Source organism: Chiloscyllium plagiosum, unplaced genomic scaffold (assembly GCF_037043375.1).
Source record: "Chiloscyllium plagiosum isolate Xiang-an unplaced genomic scaffold, Cpla_swu_hap1 HiC_scaffold_25, whole genome shotgun sequence".
Lineage (NCBI taxonomy): Eukaryota > Metazoa > Chordata > Chondrichthyes > Orectolobiformes > Hemiscylliidae > Chiloscyllium > Chiloscyllium plagiosum.
Window position 1 is genome coordinate 44,592,126 of NW_028270163.1, and position 11,121 is coordinate 44,603,246.

Sequence of the window (11,121 nt, forward strand, 5' to 3'; positions counted from 1 at the left end):
TTCAGAATTTGCAGACTCATAGTACACCTAACTTGCATTGCCTTTCAGCTCAGACACAAAGCCTGGCAATTTGTCTTGCTTGTCATCAGTCAAGGAGAGGCAATGTAGCTGCATGGGGTGGGGGAGTCCAAAACTAGAAAGCATAAGTTTAGGGCGAAAGGGGAGAGTTTAAAAGGGACCTGTCGGGCAACCTTTTCACGCAGAGGGTGGTGCATGTATGGAATGAACTGCCAGAGGATGTGTGAAAGCTGGTGCAACTATAACATTTAAAAGGCATCTTGATGGCAGCTACACTGGCACCAACCTCTACCTTTTCCTCCGCTACATCGATGACTGTATCGGCGCTACCTCGTGCTCCCACGAGGAGGTTGAACATTTCACCCACTTTACTAACACCTTCCACCCAGACCTCAAATTTACCTGGACCATCTCAGACTTCTCCCTCCCTTTTCTATCTTGGGCGACCGACTCAACATGGACATTTACTATAAACCGACCGACTCCCACAGCTACCTAGATTACACCTCCTCCCACCCTGCCCCCTATAAAAACGTCATCCCATATTCCCAATTCTTTTGCCTCCGCCTCATCTGCTCACAGGAGGACCAATTCCAATACCGAACAACCCAGCTGGCCTCCGTCTTCAAAGACCACAATTTCCCCTCAGACATGGTTGACGATGGTCTCCACCACATCTCCTCGACTTCCCGCTCCTCCGCCCTTGAACTCCGCCCCTCCAATCGCCACCAGGACAGAACCCTACTGGTCCTCACCTACCACCCCACCAACCTCCAGATACATCGTATCATCCTTCATCATTTCCGCCACCTCCACCTCCCCTCTCCTATCGGTGTTCTGGAAAGACCACTCCCTCCGCGACTCCCTCGTCAGGTCCACACCCCCCACCAACCCAACCTCCATTCCCGGCACCTTCCCCTGCAACCACAAGAAATGCAAAACTTGCGCCCACACCTCCCCCCTCACTTCCCTCCAAGGCCCCAAGGGATCCTTCCATATCCGTCACAAATTCATCTGCACCTCCACACACATCATTTACTGCATCTGCTGCACCCAATGTGGCCTCCTCTACATTGGCGAGACAGGCCGCCTACTTGCGGAATGTTTCAGAGAACACCTCTGGAACACCCGCACCAACCAACCCAACTGCCCCGTGGCTGAACACTTTAACTCCCCCTCCCACTCCGCCAAGGACATGCAGGTCCTTGGCCTCCTCCATTGCCAGACCATGGACGCCTGGAGGAAGAGCGCCTCATCTTCCGCCTAGGAACCCTCCAACCACAAGGGATGAATGCAGATTTCTCCAGCTTCCTCATTTCCCCTCCCCCACTTTATCTCAGTCCCAACCCTCAGACTCAGCACCGCCTTCTTGACCTGCAATCTTCTTCCCGACCTCTCCGCCCCCACCCCCTCTCCGGCCTATCACCCTCACCTTAACCTCCTTCCACCTATCGCATTCTCAACGCCCCTCCCCCAATTCCCTCCTCCCTACCTTTTATCTTAGCCTGCTTGGCACACCTTCCTCATTCCTGAAGAAGGGCTTATGCCTGAAACGTCGATTGTCCTGCTCCTTGGATGCTGCCTGACCTGCTGCGCTTTTCCAGCAACACATTTTTCAGCTCTGATCTCCAGCATCTGCAGTTCTCACTTTCTCCTAGGGTATATGAATAGGAAGGGTTGAGAGGGATGTGGGCCAAATGCTTAAGATATCTGGTCAGCATGGATGGATCTATTTCTATGCTATATATTGCTATGACTCTATAACTCTAAGAGGCCTCATCAATGTCCTATACAACCTCAATATTATGTCCCAGCTTCTATATCCAAAGGTCTGAGCAATGAAGGCAAGCATGCTAACCACCCTGTCTACCCGTGATACAACACTATTCAGGGCTCCACCATTAATTGCATAAATCCTGCCCTTGTTTGTTTTACCAAAATGTAATACCTCACATTTATCCAAATGAAACTCATCTCACTGACCAAATTGATCAAGAACTCTTTGTCATCTTAGATAACTTCTTCACTGTCCACTATGCCACCAATTGTGTATCATCACAACTAACCAGCCATGCTTCCTATATTGTCATCCAAATCATTTCTATAAATGACAAACAAAAATGGACCCAATACCAATCCCTGTGGAACACCGCTGGTCAAAGGCCTCCAGTCCAAAACAATCCTCCATCATTATCCTCTGTCACCTACTGTAAAGCCAGTTTGGTATCCAATTGACAAGCTCATCCTGAATCCCATGTAACTTAACTTTCCTAATTAGTCTACCATGAGGAACCTTATCATCGGCTTTACACACGTACAACTAAACAACATCTACTGCTCTGCCTTCATCAATCTTTTTGGTTACATCCTCAAAAAACTCAATCAAGTTTGTGAGGCATGATCTCACTTGCACAAAAGCATGCTGACTATCCCTCATCATTACTTGCCTCTCCAAATGCATGTAAATCCTATCTTTCAGAATCACCTCTGTGGAATATCTGTATGGAAACATTCCATGGTTCCATTTGTGGGAATCCTCCAAGCTCCGTGATATTGAGGATGATGAAATGAGTGTGTTATGTTGGATCTGCTACTTTCCACGTGACCAGGCTAGAATGACAGCACCAAGAGAGAATCAGAGTAACTGAACTGCCCAAAATGGCTCAAGATATGAGACTACAGTGTTGTGGGCACTCCTGCATATGCACCCACCTCAACATTTTCCTTTTATTTGTTACATTGTTAGATCAAGTATGGATCAATTTTCACTTTTCTTTTCTGTAGTCACAGTCAAAAGGCAATCACAGTATTTACCTCTACAAATCCTGAACTGTTAACTGTCCACGTAAATGCCTCAGTTTAAAATCTCGATACTCACTTTTGTAAAGTTGCCAGTGGAAAAATCTTCTATGAAAGCAAAAATACTATGGATGAAGACCGAAAATGCTGGAATATAGTCAGCAGCGTCTGTGGAGGGAGAAACACAGAAAAATATTTTGTACTTTTATTGCACTTCTGCGATTAAAGAAATTTCTATTCAGACAAGGTAGCTAGAAAAATTAACTGCTCCCTTCCAGTTTCTCTGTGGAGAAACTCACAAATCAGGGGTCGAAGAACGTTGGGTGTGCTGAACTACTTCTTCATTGAGACATCACATTCAGCTTTAGCTTGAATTATTAGTAAAGGAACAAGATCAGTGAGCCACAGGATGTTTTCCACAGTCTCAACTGGAAACAATATGGTGCGTGTGTGCACTGCTTCAGAGTGGGGTTAGTCTCATTGTCTACTAATACCTCATCCTGTGCTGTTTTTATGGTAGTGTTTTTGGTTTTGTCAGGAAGCAAGACAAAAAGGCAGATCCCAGGTTACCTCAGCCAGCATGGGAATTGCAACCACACTTTTGGTGCTGTTCTGAATCATATACAAGCCATGATGTGGAGGTGCCAGTGTTGGACTGGGATGGACAAAGTCAGAAGTCACACGACACCAGATTATAGTCCAGCAGGGTTTATTTGAAATCACAAGCTTTCAGAGCAGAGTTCAAATAAACCTGTTGGACTATAACTTGGTGTTGTGTGACTTCTGACTATATACAAGCCAAACAACCAACTGAATTAACCAGTCACTTCCCATTATCACTACAAGCATGTTAATGCTGACTGTGGATTTAATCAGACAAACACTATGGCACCTCATTTTGTATCTGGTCTAGTTTTTTGAAGATGTTATTGATAACATTTTAAATCCTTATGTTTTCAGAAGGCTTAGTGGTGTTATTGCTATTCTATTAATCCAGAGATCCAGGTAATTTTCTGGGGACCTGGATTCAAACCCTGCCACGGATGAATTTGGCGGATGGTGGAATTTGAATTCAATAAAAGAAAATCTGGAATGAAGAGTCTAATGATGACCATAGCAACAGGATTAGGCCAATTAGCCCCTCAAACCTGTTCTGCCATTTAGTGAGATCATGGCTGATCTGTGGCCTAACTCCACATAACTGTCTTTGTCCCACATTTCTAAAACCTTTGCTTAATAAAATATAATCTTATTTATTGGCATCAACTACTGTTTGTGGAAGAGAGTTACAAATATCTATGACCCTCTGTGTGTAAAAGTGCTTCCTGACATATCTACTGAATGGTCTACCCCTAGTTCCCAGGCAATGCCCTTAGTTCAAGATATTCCAACCACTGGAAATAGTTTATCATTACCCTGACTTCTCCTAATAAGCCCTTCCTGAAGAAGGGCTTATGCCCGAAACGCCGATTCTCCTGTTCCCTGGATGCTGCCTGACCTGCTGCGCTGTTCCAGCAACACATTTTCAGTTCTCCTAATAATATCTTGGAGGCTTCAATCAGATCACCCCTTGACATTCTAAATTCTACAGAAAGCCATGAAACCATTGTCAATTGTCAGAAAAACCCATCTGGTTCACAAATGTCCTTCAAGGAAAGAATCTGCTGTCAATACCTGGTCTAGCCTATTTGTGACTCCAGACCCACAGCTATTTGGTTGACTCTTAACTGTCCTTTGGACATTTAAGGATGGGCCAAAAATGCTGGCTGATCCAGTGAAGCCACATCTTATGAATGAAATGCTTTTAAACTTCAAGATGTGGATATTGGAGGAGTATAAAAGCTCTGAAAAGCAAAATTTTGACATTTCACTATCGAATTCCCAAATAGCAAAGCAAATTACATCACATGGGAAAAATCGTCACAAATAATCGTCATTTTTGGGATGTTTCTTTTATCATCTGAAAAATAAGTACCATACCTGTCCTAAAGATAGTCTCAGAATCTCACTTTATTGTAAAGTACTTTGAGGCATTTGTGAGCTAAGCAGTTTGGCGCTATACAAATATTTTCTCTTCTTTTACTTTAGAATCGAAGAATCGTGTTAGATATCGCCTACCGACAGCTTCATGTCTCACCTTTGGCTTTCATTGCATGTTGAACCATTCTACATCTTCACCAACTGATAAGAGGATACCTTGGTCGATAGTTCCTGTGCCGGATTTTCGTTAGCACAATCTAAAAGTAAAAGGTTGCTTTGCTCTTTCCCTGTTTCCAAAGACGAAGGTCTGATTCCTGGCTCATAGACATTACTAATTGCCTGTCTGCCAGAGCTCACCACAAATGGATTTACCATAATATAGTGGTATTTTAACTGTGGTAATTTGACCCTTTTACTACCACCAACATGCTTGCTAATAGAAAGCCTCAGCCATATAATGACTGGAAGAAAATAATTGCTGGTACAAAGGAATCTTTTTCTTGGAATGTATTTACATTAGAAACAACAAATAGTCCCATTAAACAAAAATAAAACTGTGGGGAGCTAGAACTTCAGGAGTTACATTGCACTTTGCTAAATGACTTAATGAGCGCGCACAGTTCTGGCTTTCAATATTCCACTAGGTAATCATAAATCAAAGGCGTCCAATTCTCAGAAAAATAAGCTGCACTGTGGAGCAAGTTATTAAAAATTATTCATACCTATGCTTCATTATGACTTTTGTTCTTTACTAATTCATCATTGCTTAGCCATAATAGGAGCTTAACATTTGCAAAGCCCTTCAAACAAATTTCTTGTCATAAGATACAATTTCAATGTATCAATTCACTCATTCTGATTCCAACATATGTAAATTGTTTAAATGCTAGCTGCTAGGCGGAAGGCATGTTTAACTGATGCAGATGAAAACACAGCAAGATTTCTTTTTTAAGATGCTTAACTATTAACATTCATTTCATATAGAAGATCATTACTTTGTAGGATTGTGGTTACAGAGATGTTCTAGGGATGGAGTTCCAAGTGTGAGTTGGCAGTGAACTGCACACTCATGATTTTCAAATATGCTTGGCTGATACAGGAGCCTGAAAATGTGTTGCTGGAAAAGCGCAGCAGGTCAGGCAGCATCCAGGGAGCAGGAGAATTGACGTTTCGGGCATGAGCCCTTCTTCTTGCAAGGATGCCTGATACAGGAGCCTCCAAATCACACCTCATCCTGAGCTTGCAGAAAGTTGTGTTGCTTCCATTCCTGAGTGGAATTGTGACAGGATGAGGTTGTGGGGGATGTTAAAATGCTCGATTTGGTTAAAGGACATTAATAAGCAGGTAGCTTCGAAATATTCCCAGAATTATTACAGTGAATTATAAAACCATCTCTGGTTTTACGTTATGTGCTTAGTATATGCTTATCATATCTGCTTAGTATATGCTTATCATATCTGCTACACTCCACAATAATACTTCTTTAAGAAGATATACGTACTTCATAAAATTTGCAAAGGTCAATTGCATTATGGTTCAAATTTGATATAATACAAAGTACAATGCAATTTCAACACAATACTTTCAATACAGTGTGTTATTTTCTGAGGTACTTTATTATAAATACAATTACAGGTTATTTTACAGAACAAATATCAAATACAATATGTTTTATAAGGGTTCCAGTCCTTTTGTGTAGTATGTTGAATGAGCTTTAAATTTTGTCCTTTCACCATTTAGTCCTTGTGGCAGCTGATGTGAATTTATATTAGATTCATCAGCAGTGTTCCAGTCTGCCACACTCTGCCAAAGACTACCCTTTGCATTAGCAGATCAACAACTTTTAGGCAGCCCCAATATGGTCTTTCAAACAGTCTATGCTTGTCATGGTGTACATTGTGCAAACTTGGTTCAGTGAGAGCTTGACCACACCCATTCAGGCTGCCTCTATTATTCCAACTTTTAAAAAACCCAAGGCCTCACAAACCGCTTACTCTCGGGGCTCTGGTAGACTGCTCGCTACCTCTACCTTAAAAATTCTCTTCTGTCAAAACCAGGACAAAATACTCTTAAAGCCACAGTATCATTACACATAAAACTACTGTCTTTGACATCAATAAGATGGTGGAGAGCAATATTGACTCTGCATAATAATAAAATCATTGGAGATTAATATTAACCATGAATACTAATTTATTTATAAATATGCATATTACCAGAATTGAGGTGTCCACACACCTAGGAAAAATGCAAAGGCTACTCTTTCTCCGTAGAATACAAATGGCTGAGTGGTGATCTAATTAATAAGGATCTTAAAAATTATGAGTGAATTTTATAGCACAGGCATAAAGAAAATGGTTTCACTTGCGAGGAAATCCAAAACCCATATTCTTGTCTCCAATAATGGATTTAGAGACACTTGTTTACAAGACAGTGGTCAGACTATAGAACTTGCTATGGAGTAGTTAAGATGGATAGCAAAGATGCATTTAAGAGATGCATATTGGAGCAGGAGTAGGTCATTTAGCTTCTCAAACCTTTCCAAAGATAGATCGGTACACCATAGAAAAAGGAATAGAAGCTGATATGCTTCACATAGGGAATGAGGACGCTTTTAGATAACATAAACATTGGCATAAACCAGTTAGACAGGAAAGCCTTTTACTGTGTTTTTGATGGCATGCAATTCAACGGACATTACTATTGTTCTGGACAACAGTGCTAACATTGGGCACAGTAAGACCACTCCCATTATGCACATAATACTCTGACTGAGTGCTGCCTTTGAATAGCAATACAAATACATTAAACATTATCATTGGTCACCAGGACCTACTGTTGCTACTAACATTAACACAGTTGTTATAACATATCTGCTCCTCTGAAACTTGACAATTTGTTGAAGGAGTTCTTTATTCATTTTATTAATCTGGATTAGATTGCTGGAGGTACAAATATTTTAAACCGCAGTGACGTCCAATGCATCTCCACATTCTTAATCTTTAATCAAGAAAATATTTGGATTCAGAGATTACATTGAAAATCTGTCCATTTTACTAAAAATAAAAAAATTCATAAAGAGATAGAAGCAGATGATTTTATCTGTGCAGGTCTGTTACCTCACAAATAACTTTTTTTGATCATCTGCAAGCTGTTGTTCATATCTGACATGTGGCACTCCATTAATATCACGCCTGCCGATTCAAACAAAAACGTGTTAGCACTTTTTAGAGAGATTTTAATGTGGAAAATGTAGTGTTCGTTTCTTGGGAGTGTGAAAATCTTTACAACATTACATGCATGGTCAGATTTTATTGGAACAGTTAATATGGTGCAGGTGCTTTTAGAACTCAGAACTTTGAGTAAAGCAGAGCAAGTTTCATTTTCACAGTGTCAACTTTCATGATAACTTGGATCTCAGTAAATTTCTATAGACTCCTGTGCAATCTACTCTTGCTAAATATATAATTTGGGTTAATTTAATTGATCCAGTCTACTCATATTTCATGCAAAATATGAATTTATGATATGTTCTGCAGAACAAGCAAAGTTTTTTTTAAAGATCCCATTTTATTTGTGGTCTGCTTTGACCCTAATGTACAATAATTAGGAAGTTAGGGATGTAGGGAAGATTTGTGATCAGGAACGGAAATCAACATATGGCTGAGATTTTAATTTGTAGGTCATGAACCAATGCAAGGTCAGTGAGGAGCAATCTGCGCTGAGTGATGCCTTAATGTGGGGTAAGAAATGTGCAACAGAGTGTTTGATAAGCTAAGGTTTACAAAAGAAGAGGGATAAGAACACTGGACAAGACAGCATTGTAAGCTTTGAATATGGGACTGATAAATTTTGGGATGGATTAGATTTCAACAAGGGATAAAGTGGCCAGGGGCATATGTTATGAAGCCTTAAATGTGGTCTAACAATGGTTTGCATGGAAAGCTCACTGTGGGATTTAAAATCTAGACTGTTTAAAATCTAGCTCAGATTAGGTGAGAAAATGATGGGAGAAGGGGATTGGAATTAATAGTGAAAGTATCATGTCTGTGGCAAAGACCAGAAACTGTTCATGGAAGAAAAGTAAAATCTAAACTGTTATGTTGAGCAGTCCTGTATCCAAAAACCAGAGAGTTGCCATTAGGTCCAGAATTATACATTTATTTTATCTTCTTCATTTTTCACATGGTTGTCATGGTCTTTTGGTCTATTTCTAAGTCTCATTCATAGGGAAGGTGGCGTGCTTTTCCAATAATCACAACACTTAGCTGACTTCATTAGTTGTCTTTCCAATAAAGAACATTACTTTCATACCATGTAGCTCATTTCTATCTCTCATATAGATTGGCAGCTTTTATACTTGAAGGAAATTTATTGACCGTTGCAAGATCTTTATTTTTAGATTTGAAAGTAAGACTCTATGCACTTTCACTTTCCCTCTTAAGCAATGAAACATCTATATCTGATAGAATGAGAGATGAACTGGCATTCTGAACAAGAAAAGAGAGAATGCAGGAGCAAACTAAGCAATACTTTTCCTCTAATCTTCTCTTCATTTTGTGAAGGTGAATTGAACTTTAATTACGGCTGCTGTCCCACAGTGATATGACTGAAATAATCAACTGAGAGATGGGAGAACAATGGGTGCAAATGACTAAAGGGAAATGTTATATGTCAAAACAATGATCATTAAAGAGCTTCAATATTTTAATAGTCATTGGTAAACAATATTTTATATGATTAAAAAAATTGCAGAATTCTCTCCTGGATATCTGCACTTTCATCACTGTCAGCTCTTTCAGATTTGGCAATGTTACTTTCTCTTTTATTCACTCATAGGATATGGGTGTCATTGACTTATTTCTCATCCATGACTGCCCTTGAGAAGGTAATGGTGAGCAGCCTTCTTGAACCGCTGGAGCCCATGAGCTGTAGATAGACTCACAATGCCATCAGGAGGGACATTCCAGGATTGTGACCCAGCCACACTGAAGGAATGGCTATCTATTTCCAAGTCAGGATAGTGAGTGGCTCAGGGTGGAACTTGCAAGTGGTGGGTGTCCTGATCTATTTGCAATCCTTGTCCTTCTCAATGGTGCTGTCTAAGAAGCCTTGGGAAATTTATGCAGTGCATCTTGTAAATGATGCACACTGCTGCTACTGTGCATCAGTGATGGACGGAATGAATGCTTACAGATGCAGCGCCTCTCAAGCGGGCTGCTTTGTCCTAAATGTTGTGAAGGTTCCTGAGCATTGTTGGAGCTGCGTTCATCCAGGAACGTGGAGGACATTCTATAACACTCCTGACTTGTGCCTTGCAGGTAGTTGGAGGCTTCAGGAAATCAGGAGGTGAGTTACTTATTGCAGGTTTATTAGCCTCTGAACTGCTGTTGTCACAGTATTTATATGGCTCATCCAGTTTAACCTTTCATCAATAATAAACCCAGGATGTTCATAGTGAGGGTTCAGTAATAGTAATGCCATTGAATGAGAAGGGGTTATGGTTAGATCCTCCCTTGTAGGAGATGGACATTGCTAGGCACGTGTGTCACACGAATATCACTTGCCATTTAACATCTCAAACCTGGATATTGTTGAGGTCTTGCTGCATTTGGATTTGCACTGCTTCACAACCTAAAGCTTTGTGAATGCTGCTGAACATTGTCCAATCATCAGTGAGTATCCCACTTCTGACCATATGATGAAAGAAGAGTCATTGATGAAGCATCTGAAGATCACAGGATCTAGGCCAATCCCCCAAGGAACTCCTGCAGTAATATCCTGAGACTGAGAAGATTGACTTCCAGCAACCATATTGATTTTCCTTTATGCTAGGTGTGACTCCCAACCAGGATAAATTTTCCCTTTGATTACCATTGACTTCAGTCTTACTGGAAGTCCTTGATGCCATATTGGATTAGAACCTCACCTACCAACTTAAGAATTTACTCCTGCTAATAGCAATATACAGTGGCCACAGCACTGGACACGTACCAAGCCTTCTCCAATAGTAAAGACAAGAATGGCAGATAAATAGGGAACCATCTGCAAGTTCCCATCCAAACCACAAACCAATGCAGGTCTAAAAATGCATGGGAGCAGTGGGCAAATTGTTCCCCCACTCCCGATTCTATCAAAAAGAAGAGAAATTCAATCATGAGCACGTCCAATGGGAGAAAAGCCACCCCCAAGTGTAGAATGCACAGAACATGTGAGGAACTGAGACAGTAAGTGGCTGCAGTGAACATTTCACTGGAGTTGCTGTTGGCCAAGCCCAGTCTTGGGTGGGAGGACATTGCTGTGGATGGTGTCAAAAGTGTGGAA

At 40.9% G+C, this 11,121-nt stretch overlaps 1 long non-coding RNA gene across 3 annotated transcripts in view; it reads left to right on the forward strand.

Annotated features, from left to right (window-relative positions):
* The window catches only part of LOC148145331 (uncharacterized), a 205,874-nt gene extending 200,186 nt beyond the window's left edge, over positions 1-5,688 (forward strand). For all 3 annotated transcript variants that reach the window (XR_015761425.1, XR_015761427.1, XR_015761426.1), the window contains one exon: positions 4,906-5,688. This is a non-coding gene — a long non-coding RNA (uncharacterized LOC148145331). The remainder of the gene's footprint in view (positions 1-4,905) is intronic.
* The last annotated feature ends 5,433 nt before the right edge of the window (positions 5,689-11,121 follow it).